The following is a 14,233-nucleotide window of genomic DNA, read 5'->3' on the forward strand; positions in this document are numbered from 1 at the left end:
GAAGAAGGGAATGTATGCCATACAAAATGAAGGAAATATCCACACTACGTTTGTGAGGCTCCCAAACATCCCGAAACCTCCTAATAAGAAGTTGGTGACGGCGCAGAAAAATTAATGCGTTGGGCAGAAAAAAAAGCAAGAAACTTTAATCCGATACAAGACAACAACGACAGAAACAGAAGAAAGCCGCTTTATTTCCCGCTGTGCGATGAGCGTGTAGAGGCCGCTGCTTGGTACGTAGTATTAGACTGTTGAGTCTTCATAGGAGCATCTCAAAAATACTGCAGGAAAGCCTACGCATTTTGAATACTTATCGAGAAATCCTCGCGAATAAGCAAGAAAGGACGAGTTACACACGATCTTCTGACCGATACTCTGAAGAAAGTTGTACTCTATCCCTTCGTATGTTGCAAACTTGTGGGGGATACAGCTTCAAATTATTCAGATGCGTCAGAAGCTGGCAAAATAACTGAGTCGCTAGAAATACGCTTTTTAACGCACTACAGCAACGAAGCGGGCGATTTCTAGCCCAGGCACTGTTGCCCCTCACAAGCGGAGTGTAGCAGACGACAGCGGCGCGAATCCCTAAGCCGACGTCAGAGCCAGGGGGCGCCACTCAAAGATCTCACCGCCAATAGCTATCGTTATATGCTCTCCCACTGTATACATGCGCCGATATCTGCAATGCTTTCCACCATTTTTTGCTCGCTCTCTCATTCTTCCTAGCTTCTTGTTTCTATCCTCACTTGGATGTTTATGTGTCTTCTTTTGCACAGTGCCAAATTTGCCTCTCATTATTTTGTTTATTGTGTTTTGTCACAGTCTATATTATCATTTCATCATGAGTTTGTTATAGTAATCTCTGTGTAATCCTATGGTAACTGCATGCGTCATGCGACTGTAATTATTATCGTCCTTTCGTTTGTAAGTGCATTAGCACTTTGACCTCACTTTGATCCTACGCGCTGTAAATAAACTTTATTATTATTATTATTATTATTATTATTATTATTATTACCGCAGTCCGCAGAAGGTTTACACAGCGTATAATGCGCGCTATAGGCCACCTTTAAAAATCTGTTATTTTACTATCTTACCCTTCAATTTTTTATGTAGAGCATGACGCCACTCTTATGTAGAGTGTGACGCCACCCCCCCTCCCTTTTTTTTATGTACAGTGTGACGCCAAAAATCACGCGCAAAGAAGCTCTGCTTGCTGCTGCAATCGTGAATGCTACCAAGTGCTACCTGCCTCCGCTATTATGACGCCCCAAGTGGCCGAGAGGAATATACGTTCCAGAGCCGCCCTTGCCCTTGTGTCTACGGTATTTGATAACTTATGAAACAGCCCTAAACTAAATATGTTACACTACAAATACAAGGCCTAGTTTTTAATGCCTGTTCTCCAATAAGAAAATAAAACAAAATAAAAAGAAGGCAACATAAGTCATTCCCTCGCACAAAAGAATCAACCCACAGCGCCAGTGTCATGTTTAGCAGCTCTGGACGAGAATGCAGCAGTTGCCGATAGCGAGAAGTCACATCGTTTGCACTGAATCGACGAGGCGCTCGCCGCCCGTGTCTTGAAGACGTATACGCAACCTTCTTCTTTGACTCGGTGACCCCAGCACTGCTGTCGGATACTCCGCGGAAATTGTCGGCGACCCCGAGAGAGAAACCACCCCAGCCGCCTTTCAGGCAGTTCTTTCGACACCGCCTCGCCTGTCTTAGGCGCCACAAAGCCAGGCCCGTCAACGTTTCGCTTTAGTCAAGCCGACTCCCTGACTCCAAACCAGGAAAGGACAAGTTCGTCGAGTATTTATATGATCATGGGCGAGCAATGAGTCAGTCAATCGCGAAACGCTGTGCGACAGTTCTTTCTCGCAGCACAACGCCGAGATCACACGGCCCAGCGATGACGCCCCCTAGAAGGTTCTCGTAGTCGCCGCGCCTTTTTTCTCAACAAGAATGCTACCAGGAAATCTTCATCCAGTGGGATCAGCGATGAGGCCGGAACGGACCGCCCAAACTTTTGTAGCCCATTCATGCTGGCTCTCATTTTTCTGCTAGTTCAAGCCACCTTGGAGTTGCAATGTACCAAACAATGCGCCTCGCAGCGGTGGTGGAGCGAATTCGAGCGATGTGGAGACTGCACGGTATACCGTAAAAACCCGCGTATAATACGAGGTTTTTTTCCCAATTTTACTATGTAAAATTTGTGCCTCGTATTATATGCGGATCCCAAAGTTTTCAGCCGAAAATTTCCACTTTCCGTTTCGGTTTCAGCGGAGGGTGCACCATCTTGCAGTGACGTTAGCTGGCTGCTGCTTCTCTCAGCCGGCGCCATTTTGATTGTTTTGACGACGCGAAGGATCGGCACGTTCACCGCAAGTCTATCACGATGTCGCGTGCACGAATGCAGTATTCTGCTGCAATTAAAAGAAAAGTTATTTTATATGCCGAGACCATCAGGAATTGCGCCGCAGGACGGCAGTTCGGCGTCACCAAAGGCAGCATTCGCGGGTGGAGAAAGCAACTGGTGCTTGACCGGATAAAGTCTGTGTGGTGTCGGTGGCCTGGAGCACTGTTGGGGGTTCCCGTCAGTGCTCGTGTTGGACGCCTTTCGCTGCCACCTGGCCGATTCCGTGAAGAAGTTGTTGAGCGAACCCCGCAACGAACTCATTGTCATTCCAGGTGGAATGACATCCCAGTTGCAACCGTTAGACGTTTGCATCAACAAGCCTTTCAAAGACTGCAGCAGGTCCTGCTACCAAGAGTGGATGAGGTCAGGAGACCCGTAAGTGACAGCTACTGGATGGCTGACGCGGGCTTCTCCAGCGTTGCTTTGTGGCTGGATCGCGGATGCGTGGGCCAGCATCCCATATGAGCTTGTCAGTCGCTCTTTTAAGAAATGCGGCGTCTCGAACGCCCTTGATGGCACTGAGGACCACTTTTTGTGGGAAGACATTTCCGACAAGGCGACTTCGGGAGACAGCGGCAGCTTACCTGACGATGACTGAACGGACGTCGGGAGACAGTGCCAGCGAAAACTGACAATGACTGAAGGGTAACTGCAGTGCAAATAAATGTTTTCTGTGCTCTTTACCTCGCATTACATGCGGATGAAAACTTTTTTTTTCTGATTTTTCTATCCCCAAAGTACACCTCGTATTATACGCGGGTCCGTATTATACGCGGGTTTTTACGGTAGGTCGCGAGTTTGACGGCCGCCCGGCGACGTCCAACGATACAGCGGCGTTGCTAGAAAGTTCAAAAGACGTTCAGGCGATGCTTATGTGGGCAGGCTACGCACAAAGTTCACCGCGCCCGCAGCCTTGGAAATTCACCTTTGATTCGCAAGACGAGCAAGGAAGCTGAACCTGTCAACGGCCTTCCGCTAACCCTCTCTAAGACAGAAATTCGTTGCGACAGCCGGGTGCAGTAAGTACTACGCGTGAGAATTGCTTCTATTTCAGCAGTTCCTCCAGTCTCGTGCGAGGCCCTGGAGAAAAACAAATTCATATATTTATCATTCAGGCCGCTGTTGCGAGCTCAATGATGCAAGTGGACGCCCGGTGACAGTGCCCGCGCTATTTCGCTGCCATCCCAACGCGGACAGCCTGCATACGCCAGCAATCTTCCTGACGAGAAACAAGAGCATTGCGGTATGAAGGAAGGTTATGTACATTTATTCTGCGGCGAAACGTTTTAAATGTGCATAGGGGAACTCGTGAGTTTTACCTGCATATGCACGCATACACTTCGCTTTCCCCGCGCAAAATGGCCGCCACTTGAAAATTCAACCTTCTATTACAGAGAAAGCGGAACAAGCGGCACTCCCTTGCTTTCATATTACAGTAGAGCTTCGTTATAACAGCAGTTTAGATCGTAATTACCTTCCATTAGACAACCTAGCAATCTCTCTCTCTCTCTCTCTCTCATCTTCCGACGTGTGCGGGACCAAATTGATGGCTTAGTTCACTCTTGGTCAGCGGTATTAATGCGGCCTACGCACCTTTGGCCCTCGTTTTTTTCCTGTCCCGCAGTAATTTATGCGCAATTTCCCCTAGCAATTTCCTCTCAGCAAATATTGCTGAAATGGTTGCAGCGCAAAAACGACAACGGACGAGTGAGGAACAAACGGGACGAGCGCTACTCGTCCGTTGTCCTCACTCGTCCGTTGTCGTTTTTGCGCTGCAACCATTTTAACTATGTACCAACAAGCCCAACTGGTTCTCAAATACTGCTGAAGCACAGATGAGCTGCAAGAGCGACCAGTGTTGATGACAGGCCACGCAAACGCGCAGCATAATTCACGCATAATGATGACGCAGAGAACATGGAGGAAAAGTATAAAGCTGTCCTGGAAATTCACGACGTTACGTTCGGTTAGTGTGATAGACATTATAGTTAGTTTGGCGATTTGAAGCCGCGTCGCCCCTCGCAGACAAGTATTTCCCTTTCTCCTAGCATGTGCACTTTTCTGGGTTCTTTCAGCTGATCCAAGTATTTACCTTTTTAAACGGAATATATAACTATATCAGCATTGTGACTTTATTTTCTTTTCCTAAAAGCTGGGTTTAGCCTTAGGCACGACAACATTGCATTTTCTCATAAAAAAGAGAGGTGTTAGTGCAAGACATGACGTTATTTTATATTCTCGCCGGAGCACGGAGAAAACGACCCAGACCGTAAGTATAGCAGGCCTCGCCAGAACGTTGATCTCGCATCGCATTTAAACACGGATTGCCGTATACCTGCAAGGAACATACAAGAACGTGCTACTAATGCAGTTCACGTCGCATAATGTTTGCTGCAGTTAGCGCGGCCGCTTCGGCTTTTGCCTCTCTGCGCTATACAGCACACCGCTCTGATGAGAATGGCGTTGGGAACCGGGGTGCGGCGAAGGCAGCCTCGTTCGGCGTTCCAGTACACTTTTAAAAAACGAAAAATTCCAAGTATGCTTCCGTGATCCAAAGGCGAAAGCTGGGAGGCTTCTATTAACTACTTCGTCACTGCTACACCGTATTTGGCTTGGCTTCCGTTTCGTTGTCCTTTGGCATGAATTGCGTCCACCGGCTTCTTTTCAGCCGCACCGTGTATGCGTCGCTTTCGTCGCTTTCATTCATGCCTCTTACTGCGCGAGTGACGTCAGAAAGCAGAATTGAAAACGCCATAGCCTCTCTAGAATCGCGGTTTTGGGGCGGCTGGGGTGCACCTGTTCTGCTCACGTACCATAAGGTTCAGGTGTGACGCGGTACGCACTATTCTAAAACTTTTACATTTCCGACTCGCAGTTTGGGGAATTTAGTGAAGCGGGCACATCAGCCCCTCGGAGCTGCCGATTCCGGGCCAATCCCAAGAGTGAACATGTGCTTCGAAGACAAGAACAAAAACTTTTGTTCCACTCTTGGCAACGTGGGGGGATAACAACGTCGGTAGAACACCGGGCAGCGACTGTGAAGACCAGGGTTCACATCTCACCGGATCGTCCATGTTTTCATTTATTTACTCTTCACGGCGGCGGCCTTTTTCTTGAACGGACAACAACAACGGCGCTTTTCGCAGAATGTGGCATGCACTGATGGCTTCCGCCTTAAAATCGTGGAATGAACGGAACGGCACTTCATCTGTGGCGAGCGTTTACCGAGAAAGCACCGCGGGAAGAGCCGAACAATTCCATTGAATTCAATTCGTTTTATTCACCAGATAATACTGGTTGGCTGCCTGGGCTAAAAGCTGCGGGAACAGCTTGAAGGGGGCCCAGACAGCCAGTACAAGGCAGCAAAAAAAAAAAAGATACATCAGTCAGCACTGCGCGTGCAATTGGCAATTTCATGCATGTTATAGATAGGAGAAATATGTAAAAACGCTATAAGCACGTATGCCATTGTAACAACAAAAAGCGACTTCAGATGAAAAAAGAAATAGCAATTGAAATGCATAAGCAAAATACACAGCCATGTACAATAGTGAAAAAAGCACAAAAACAGGAAAACTTTGTAAGCATTAAAACTACATATCCACAAACATTTCCCGTAGTTCCCTTAACGAAGGATTGCATAGTGTTCCAAATTTATTCAAAATATAAGGCAGGTTATGTTGCAACATTTGATTTTTGTAGTCTGTGCGAAAACAAGGAATTTGCCAAATATCATTGTTTCGCGATGGTTGCTGCGTTGTATTAAGGAAGAAACTGTCAAAAACTCTGTGAACGCTGGTGAAGACCTGTAAAATGATCGTAAGATACTGAAATTGTACATATTCTCAGCCGTGACTATCTTATACGTGCGAAAGTGTTGTAGTGTAGGGGCCAAATAATCAAGACTACCAATGTGACGGACAGCCTTTTTCTGTAAAAGAAAAATCTTATTGATATTTGATTTAGTAGTAGTTAGCCAGACTAAACTGCAATAGCAACTAAACTGCAATAGACTAAACTGCAACACAGGAGGGAGCGCGCCTGCCGGAAGTCCTCTTGTGACGTATTTCCCGTCAGTTTTGCGCTTTTCGCCTTCTTGGCATCCCGTAGGGCCGATACCGCGCCGATACCACGCAAATGCTTCGCCCATGGGCAGCATTCAGTGGGTATTTGCTCAGGGAAAACATTTCTTTCAGTTCTAAACAAGCTTCACTTTCCTCGCAAATCCAGTTGTGCCTCGCTCTAGGGAGACCTATCCCGCGCAACTGTATCGAAGAGAAATACAGACGGACGTGACACATGGCGCGCGATCACAAAGTGACCACCACCCGTAATGCAACGTGCGTTGACATGTTTCTTTTTCTCTTCATCCGTTTTCAAGGTGAGCGTAGGCGAACGTAGAGTGAATCTCGAAGTCTTTTTTCAGCGATCACAAGGTGTTGCTTGAGGGGTTACAATAAAAGCGACATTTGTTTTATAGCGCTTGGCTCATGAACGTGAAAAAAGCCATATTGTCAATCTCCCACCACTACTGCCGCTATACCCGTTCACTTAAGCAATAGCTGAAAAGTATGCATTTACCAACGTCTAGAATACAACAAACACCGATTAACGAGGTGAGCAGCAAGAGGTTATCACCATGAGTTTCGCTAGTCAACAATCTCACGTGTTAGCGTAACTGTGCCGCATTTTCCAACCGCACAATTTACCCACAATTTCGTTAACGCCTGCGGGAATTTCACTACTAATTTTCCGCTAGGTATACGCGCAACAGTTTTCCCAAATCAGCTTATATGGCTGTGGAACGGGGCGCCATATTTACAGCTTCATAAAAGCGAAATGAAACCATCTGCAGAAACTTAAACGGAGCAGAAATCCCAGAAATCGCATTTCGCCAAATGTGTTCTTAGAAGTGTCCAACAAGCCCCATAGTTACTAACGGCCGACCGAAAATTGCCTCAGCGCTTTTCTTTGAGTCTTCTTGCCACCAATACCGCGTTGAAGGCGACGCCTTGCCACGTGCTCCCTCCGCAGCAGGCATGAAAATGGCCGTCCCTGCTCCCAGAGCAGAGAAAGCTCCGGCCAATACCATCTACGCCGTGCGTGGCGTCTTTTACGCAATCCTGCCGCAAGGCCGTTCCCAAAAAAGGAAAACAAGAAAACGACAGAGAATCGGCTTTTGGAGCAAATTTGGGAAACGTGTAATATTTGGTTCAGTTCATGGCCGCGTAATACAACGATTTCGCAGCCCCAGCCATCATTTTAAAAGCCCATTCCACGGCTTCAGCACTGCGATTCAGCAGTGCATGACCTACATTCAGTCAACAAATATAAAACGTTCGCCGACCAGCACCACACCAGCACCGCGTAAGCATGGCCTTTTATGCAGCCATAAAGCGGCTAATAGCCTCAAAATTGCGGTTCACAAAAAGGGGCCGCCCTTGGAGAGCCAGTAAGGCCTGGAATCCGCGTAATGCCACGTGCCGACAGACTACTGACGCAACAGGCGTATCGTAAGCTACAGACGCGGGAAATGGCGCCTTGCGCAATTCAGTTGACCCAGACGTCAGATGATGTCTCTGTTAGTTGCGACAACAGTCGGAAACTGGCCTTAGCGACAAATCAGGGCAAATTGAAGCGCATGCAAACAATGCGGCCACGAGAGGCAAGGCCCTCTATTAAGCACATCTGTGGCAACTTGGCTGTAGCAAAGGACATCCCAAGCAATATAAAACGTCGTTTTACGAGTGAAATTGGGGCTCTGACTAGTGTACTTGAACCCGGCTGGAAAAGTTTAACGCCGGGTCCAGAGCGCCGTCCGACGGCGCTCCACCTTAGGGCTGCAGCCATGGCTAGATCCGACGGCATTCGCGTTTTTAAGTCTGGCCTGGCGCGGCCTGTGATGACTGGCATTATGACGCATTTGCTTCGTGATCCAAAAAGCCGAGAGACTCGCATCCAGCGCTGCTGCTGTTTTCCTTCTTTTAGTCTTTGTTGTTTCGAAAAAATTTAGTTAATTTAGGTTAGTATTCATTTTCAAGAGTTTTAAATTGCCGGTTGTGGTGTTAGATAATGTTGCTTTAGGTTAGGCTACGTTGAATAAGGTTAGGTTAGGTTAGGTTACGTTAGGTTGGTCAGGTCAGGTTACGTGAGGCTAGGTACGTCAAGGAAAGCCTGGCGTTATTAGACCAGCCAATCCACAAACGTTTGGGAGTGCGAAGTAGTGCCACACGCGGCTTACGCAAGATAAAGCGACCGGATGTCACTTCAGTGGAGTGTTAGCGACGTCGGACGGCACTGTATAGACACAGCGAAAGTTTAACCTCGCCCACTGATATTCCTGGCAGAACGTCCTGCATTATTAAAGAGTTGATGATTTTACACCATCATTTTTTATCGAAAGCAGCCATCGAATTGGAAATCTTAAGTCCACAGATATTAAAAGCACATTCTATAGAACCCTCGCGAAAAGTGAATAACCCGATTTATGTGGACTCCCATCACGCTCGCACGTTGCCTCCCAGACTGCAACGTGTGGGAAGTTTCGTGCTCGTGCAGGTTGCCCGCGAAAAAAAGTCAGACAGTCGGCATCACCGTGCGCACCTGTGCTTTTAGATATTATTACGAATGACCGCGACACACGCATGACGCTCTCTGAATGCGAACGCGCGGAAGCTGCTCGCCGCTGCCGGGCGGGCAGTTGACGGGTGCGCGCCCGTATTCACTAGGAGTTAGGATTGAGCAAGGGCGGGAGTTTCCAGGCAGTTTGAATCTGAATACAACCAAGCAATCCACAAAATCTAAAATATCGAATCGCCGTGGAAGGTAGCAGATTGCTGCTGCAGCAATTCTATAGTAGAGATTCCGGCGCTGCGAGCGAATGCGCCTGCGTGCTGCATTCGTAGCATCGAGGCATGCCTTTCATCCGAGTGGCGAAAGAGTGCCTTGAGCATGGAGGGCGGTAAGCAGCGAAGCCCCGCAAGCAGTTCTGAGCGATACACCGCGGAGTGCACGGGACTGTCGCCAGGCGCTCGCTCACATGCCAACGAACCCGGCATCACACGCCAGCGCCCGTTTCGCGCAATGGGCCTCCTTTCCGCGGCCACAAAGGGGACGCGACGCTCGCTGGTCGCGCGGTAAGCCTCGTGCTCCTGTTTTATGCATGCTGTGCACATAAATCACGGAAGAGCGGGCCAACACTCGTCCCCTGCCGAGACGAGGCGTCTAGGCCGGGCTTCTCTGATCGAAAGGACTCTTGCCGTTGACGCGCGCTCGACCTCGATGAAGCGTGATAGCTATACGTTGTGCGCCAAGAGAGCTGAGACAGGCTACATACATCGTGCGAAGGGGCTGCTACAGGATGTCGCAGCACTGGCACAGAGGAGACCGCACAGCCGTGCAAGGCCAGATGAAAGACAAATGCCGGAGGGGATGCGCGAGGTGGCGATGAATAAATGCAGACAAACTGGCGCACCTCTCTTTTATTAAAGGTGAACGCCGCATTCTTGATATCAACGCTGTAAAGAACGTTGTGACTGCCAAAGAAGAAGCAAAGATGCATTAAGTAGCGTATCATGTCGTCGTCAGGGGTAACGTTATAATTAACGTCGTACGAGTAAGAACGCCATCATTGGAAGTAACGCCATAGCCTGTTGATGTCCACTAATCGACGAAAGCCTTTCTAGTGCATGCCTCTCCTAACTGCTCCACTGTCCTGCGTCGGTTCTAACTCAAATTTTCTGATGTTATCTCGGAGCGCAAATTGCTGAAGCTTCTTTTTTTTTTCTTATCACGCAGCGCTCTCACCTACATGAAATGCATTCGCCATTTCTTAGTTACATAGTCGAATGTACGAATTATGCTGCCTGTTCGGTATGTCTTCAATAATAGAGGTAACTTTTAACAATAATAATGTTGTATTATTGTAAGGAGCTTCAGACAACGCGAGAGACAACCGAGGAGGCGTCGGCGCCACACGCAGACGAAGATCACACAGGCTTGCCTGCCTCCAGCGGGTCACGTAAAGCGCCTGGGCCCCGTCACTCGACACCTCGTGCGATCGCCGCAGACGCTCGTCGGGGCGGCCACCGGAATTCGGGGAGAACCGTTCGAGGGACGTCTGTTTCCCCGAGGACGCCGGCGCACGAGAGTTATGTCTGGACTGCGACCTGCTAGGTTGGTTTGTGTGTGTGTGTGTGTGTGTTGTGCGCGCAGTGAGTGAACGCTGTGAAATGAAGACGACTCTCCCACGCCGCCCGCTCCGAAAAGAACTCTTGCGTGGCGGTGGATGCCTGCAGCCACCCTCCCCATTCTTTTCTGTATGTACACTTCTTTTCCTTCTCTCTCGATTCTGCCAATAAAGTCAGTCTGGAAACGGAACCCAACGAGGAAGCATCTTCTGTTTTAGGCTCCTGCACGCGTGGCTTCGCCACCCCGCAACGATACGTGCAGAAGAGCGGTAACTTGTTTTCGTATAGATTATGCTGCTAAGCAAGTTATCTACAAGATCGTAAGAGAGAAGAAGAACTACAACAATATTTTCTGGTGCCGAAACCCGGGAGGAGGGACTTCAAAAAAGATGGACGTCAGCCGCCTCAAACGCAAGCGGACCGTGGTGCGATCGTCGACTACAAAGCTGATCAACGACATCGCCGACAAGAGGGACTCCGCATCAATCGGTGAGCTGGAATCCAATTTGGACCTTCTCTCTCTTAAAGAAAGATCTCTGAAAGAACTGGATGAAGAAATCCATACAGTCATTGAAGTAGAAGAGCTGGAAGACGATGTAGCAAGCGCTGAATCCTACGCTGAGAAAATCATCGTAGCCAAAAGCGAAGTCAGAAGCTGGATAAAAGATCTGAAGTCCGGCAATGAAAAGGCAGCAGCTACTGCAGCAACGCGGCAGACAGATCCCAGGCAGCAGGCAGAAACGAGCATGACTCCGGTTCCCCCCGTACAAGTCGTGAGGCTTCCAAAGTTGGAAATTTCTAAATTTGGAGGAGAACTGAGAAAGTGGCAAGGATTTTGGAGCCAATTCAACTCTACTATCCACAGCAACCCCACTTTGTCAAAAATTGACAAGTTTAAATATCTGAACAGCTACATGACCGCGAAGGCAGCGGCGGCCATCGCAGGGCTTGACCTATCAGAGGCAAATTATGACGTAGCCCTTACCATCCTTCAAGAAAGATTCGGCCGAAAGGAAATGATAATCGAGGAGCACATGTCGCGCTTGCTTCATGTGAAGCCGGTTCAGGATGTACGAAACCTCGACAAACTGCGTGGGCTCGTCGACGAAGTGCAGACGGAAGTCAGAAGTTTAGCCGCATTGGGAGTGAGTGCTAGCGCATACGGCGTGCTATTGCTGACCGTACTCAAGAAGGCTGTGCCAGCTGATCTTTGCCTCGAATATTACCGAAGGCACGATGAAACTAAAGAGGGCAGCGAGGTAGAAACATTTTTGCTTTTCCTAAGAAAAGAGGTAGAAACGCGCGAAAAGATACAAGCAGCTGACTCCAGACACCGCGAGCCTACCGCTGCTCCCAACCGACACAAGAGTGGTTTGAAAGGATCGCATGCGCCTTCTGCTGCTTTGCTGAACGCCGTAACGGACAAAGACAGCATGGGATGCGTGTTCTGCCACTCTTCCAATCACGACGCTGGGAGCTGTGATTCTCGGATGTCAGTTTCGGAAAAGCGGGAACTTCTAAAGCGCGACAACCGTTGCTTTCGCTGCACAAGAAAAGGACACAGGTCTAAAGAATGCCGAACAGCCAGATGGTTGAAGTGCGCAAGTTGCGGAGGGAAACATCTCACCACGTTGTGTGATCCCAACATGTCGGGCGCTGACAATACGGCCAAAGAGAATGCAACCGTAACAACAGTGACAGAGCCAAAGACAGTGTTGCAGTCGTCACTGGATGCTCGTAATCACGGGTCACAGGTTTTTCTTCAGACAGCAAAGGCTTGGGCTGAGGGCCAACAAAAGCGTACACTGGTGAGACTTCTCCTTGATGGAGGTAGCCAACGTACATTCATACGAAGCGACCTGTCCAAGAATCTGCAGTTGAAGGTCCTAGGCGAAGAGGAGCTGAACATTTTTACGTTCGGAGGCGCGGAAGCTGCGAGGCATACCAAGTCACGTCGAGTCGAGCTCTGGCTCCGAAGCCAGCATGACAGAACAGAGGTGCGAGTTGAAGCTCTCGAGGTGCCCTGCATATGTGCAGATCTCATGCCTGTTCCATCGGACGCAGACGTTTTGCGAATGCTAGAGGAAGGAATGAAAGTCGCAGACGTTTCACACGGTGATCACAGTGACGAGGGGATCGGTCTCTTGATTGGGGCTGATTTCTACTGGGCAGTGGTCACGGGATCGGTCAGGCGACTGGCTCCTAAGCTCATGGCAGTGGACACTGCTTTTGGGTGGACTCTGCAAGGCGAGGTTGGTACGACCCGATCTACGGCAATTTGCTCCACTGCGACAAGTGTGATGAGAGCGAGCGTAAGTGAAGAAACAGACAAAGAGATAGCTTCACAACTCCGGTCTTTCTGGGAGCTTGAGCACCTTGGTATCAACGAAATCGAACGAGTTTGTCCCGAAGATGCCGTTCTTCAGCATCATAAAGAAACGGTCCGGTTTGAAGACGGTCGCTACAAGGTATCGTTCCCGTGGAAGCCAACAGCAACAGAATTGAGCGACAACCAAGAATGTGCTGCCAGGCGTCTAAAGTCTCTAACAACACGCCTAAGCAAGAGCGAGCACCTAATGCAAGAATACGATACTTCCATCCGTGACTACATTAAGAAGGGCTTCGCGGAGGAGGTGAAAGAAAACAAAGACAGTACAAGTCCGCTGTACTATATGCCACACCAAGCTGTTGTACGTCATGACAGCCAAACAACTAAGCTAAGGGTTGTTTTCGATGCCTCGTCAAGCACCAACAATCGCCCCTCTCTGAACGACGTTTTGGAGAGTGGGCCAAATTTGAATCCTGAGCTCATTGACGTACTGACCAGATTCCGCACCCATAACATCGCTATTGTTGCGGACATCGAGAAGGCTTTCTTGCAGATATCTTTGGCCAAGACGGATAGGAGCGCGGTGCGTTTCCTGTGGTACGAAAGAACGCCAAAGATCGGGGAAGAACTTCCTCCAGTCGTGACCTACCAAATGACAAGAGTGCCCTTTGGCGTAACTTCAAGCCCATTTCTTTTGGCAGCGACGTTGCACCATCACCTAAGAAACCTGCCTGAGCAGTACGACGGAACGGCGGATATCCTACGCAGTCACCTTTACGTTGATGACCTCGTGACTGGAGTGGACAGCCGAGAACAAGCGACGAAGCTGTGCCAGGAGGCAACTACTATCATGGGACAAGCAGGAATGAAACTGCACAAGTGGATGTCCAACGATACCGAGCTGCTAAACTCATTGGAACAGGGTGCTGTTCAGCAGCAATACAATGACTTCGGGCATGCTGCGGCCGCAAAGGTGTTGGGAGTGGGCTGGAACCCCCAAAGCGACGTGTTCGAATACAGGTTGACCGCCCTCATCGATTTTCTCTCCGCCAGAGTGGACAATAAGAGATTTGTGCTCCAAGTGTCAGCGAGAATTTTCGATCCATTTGGATTTCTGTCCCCCACCACAGTGAATGTTAAGATGATGTTTCAAAGACTGTGGGAGCTAGGAGTAAAATGGGATGAACCTTTGCCAAGTAGTTTGCAAACCGAGTGGGATCAGTGGTGCAGCGAGCTTCCGCTCATTCAACAGATTACAGTGCCACGCATGATCGCCGCGGATTTCGGGGACGA

At 49.0% G+C, this 14,233-nt stretch overlaps 1 protein-coding gene and 1 long non-coding RNA gene across 2 annotated transcripts in view; one reads left to right on the forward strand and one right to left on the reverse strand.

The window, feature by feature from the left end:
- The window catches only part of LOC144140195 (phosphatidylcholine:ceramide cholinephosphotransferase 2-like), a 301,789-nt gene that overhangs the window by 250,560 nt on the left and 36,996 nt on the right, over positions 1–14,233 (reverse strand). The gene's annotated exons all lie outside the window — the stretch shown is intronic.
- Positions 8,576–14,233, forward strand: part of LOC144140231 (uncharacterized) — a 78,634-nt gene continuing 72,976 nt past the window's right edge. The window contains exon 1 of the long non-coding RNA XR_013316347.1: positions 8,576–9,558. This is a non-coding gene — a long non-coding RNA (uncharacterized LOC144140231). The remainder of the gene's footprint in view (positions 9,559–14,233) is intronic.

This window comes from Haemaphysalis longicornis, unplaced genomic scaffold (genome assembly GCF_048455015.1).
Source record: "Haemaphysalis longicornis isolate Haplotype H1 unplaced genomic scaffold, Haemaphysalis longicornis Haplotype H1 scaffold_1, whole genome shotgun sequence".
Lineage (NCBI taxonomy): Eukaryota > Metazoa > Arthropoda > Arachnida > Ixodida > Ixodidae > Haemaphysalis > Haemaphysalis longicornis.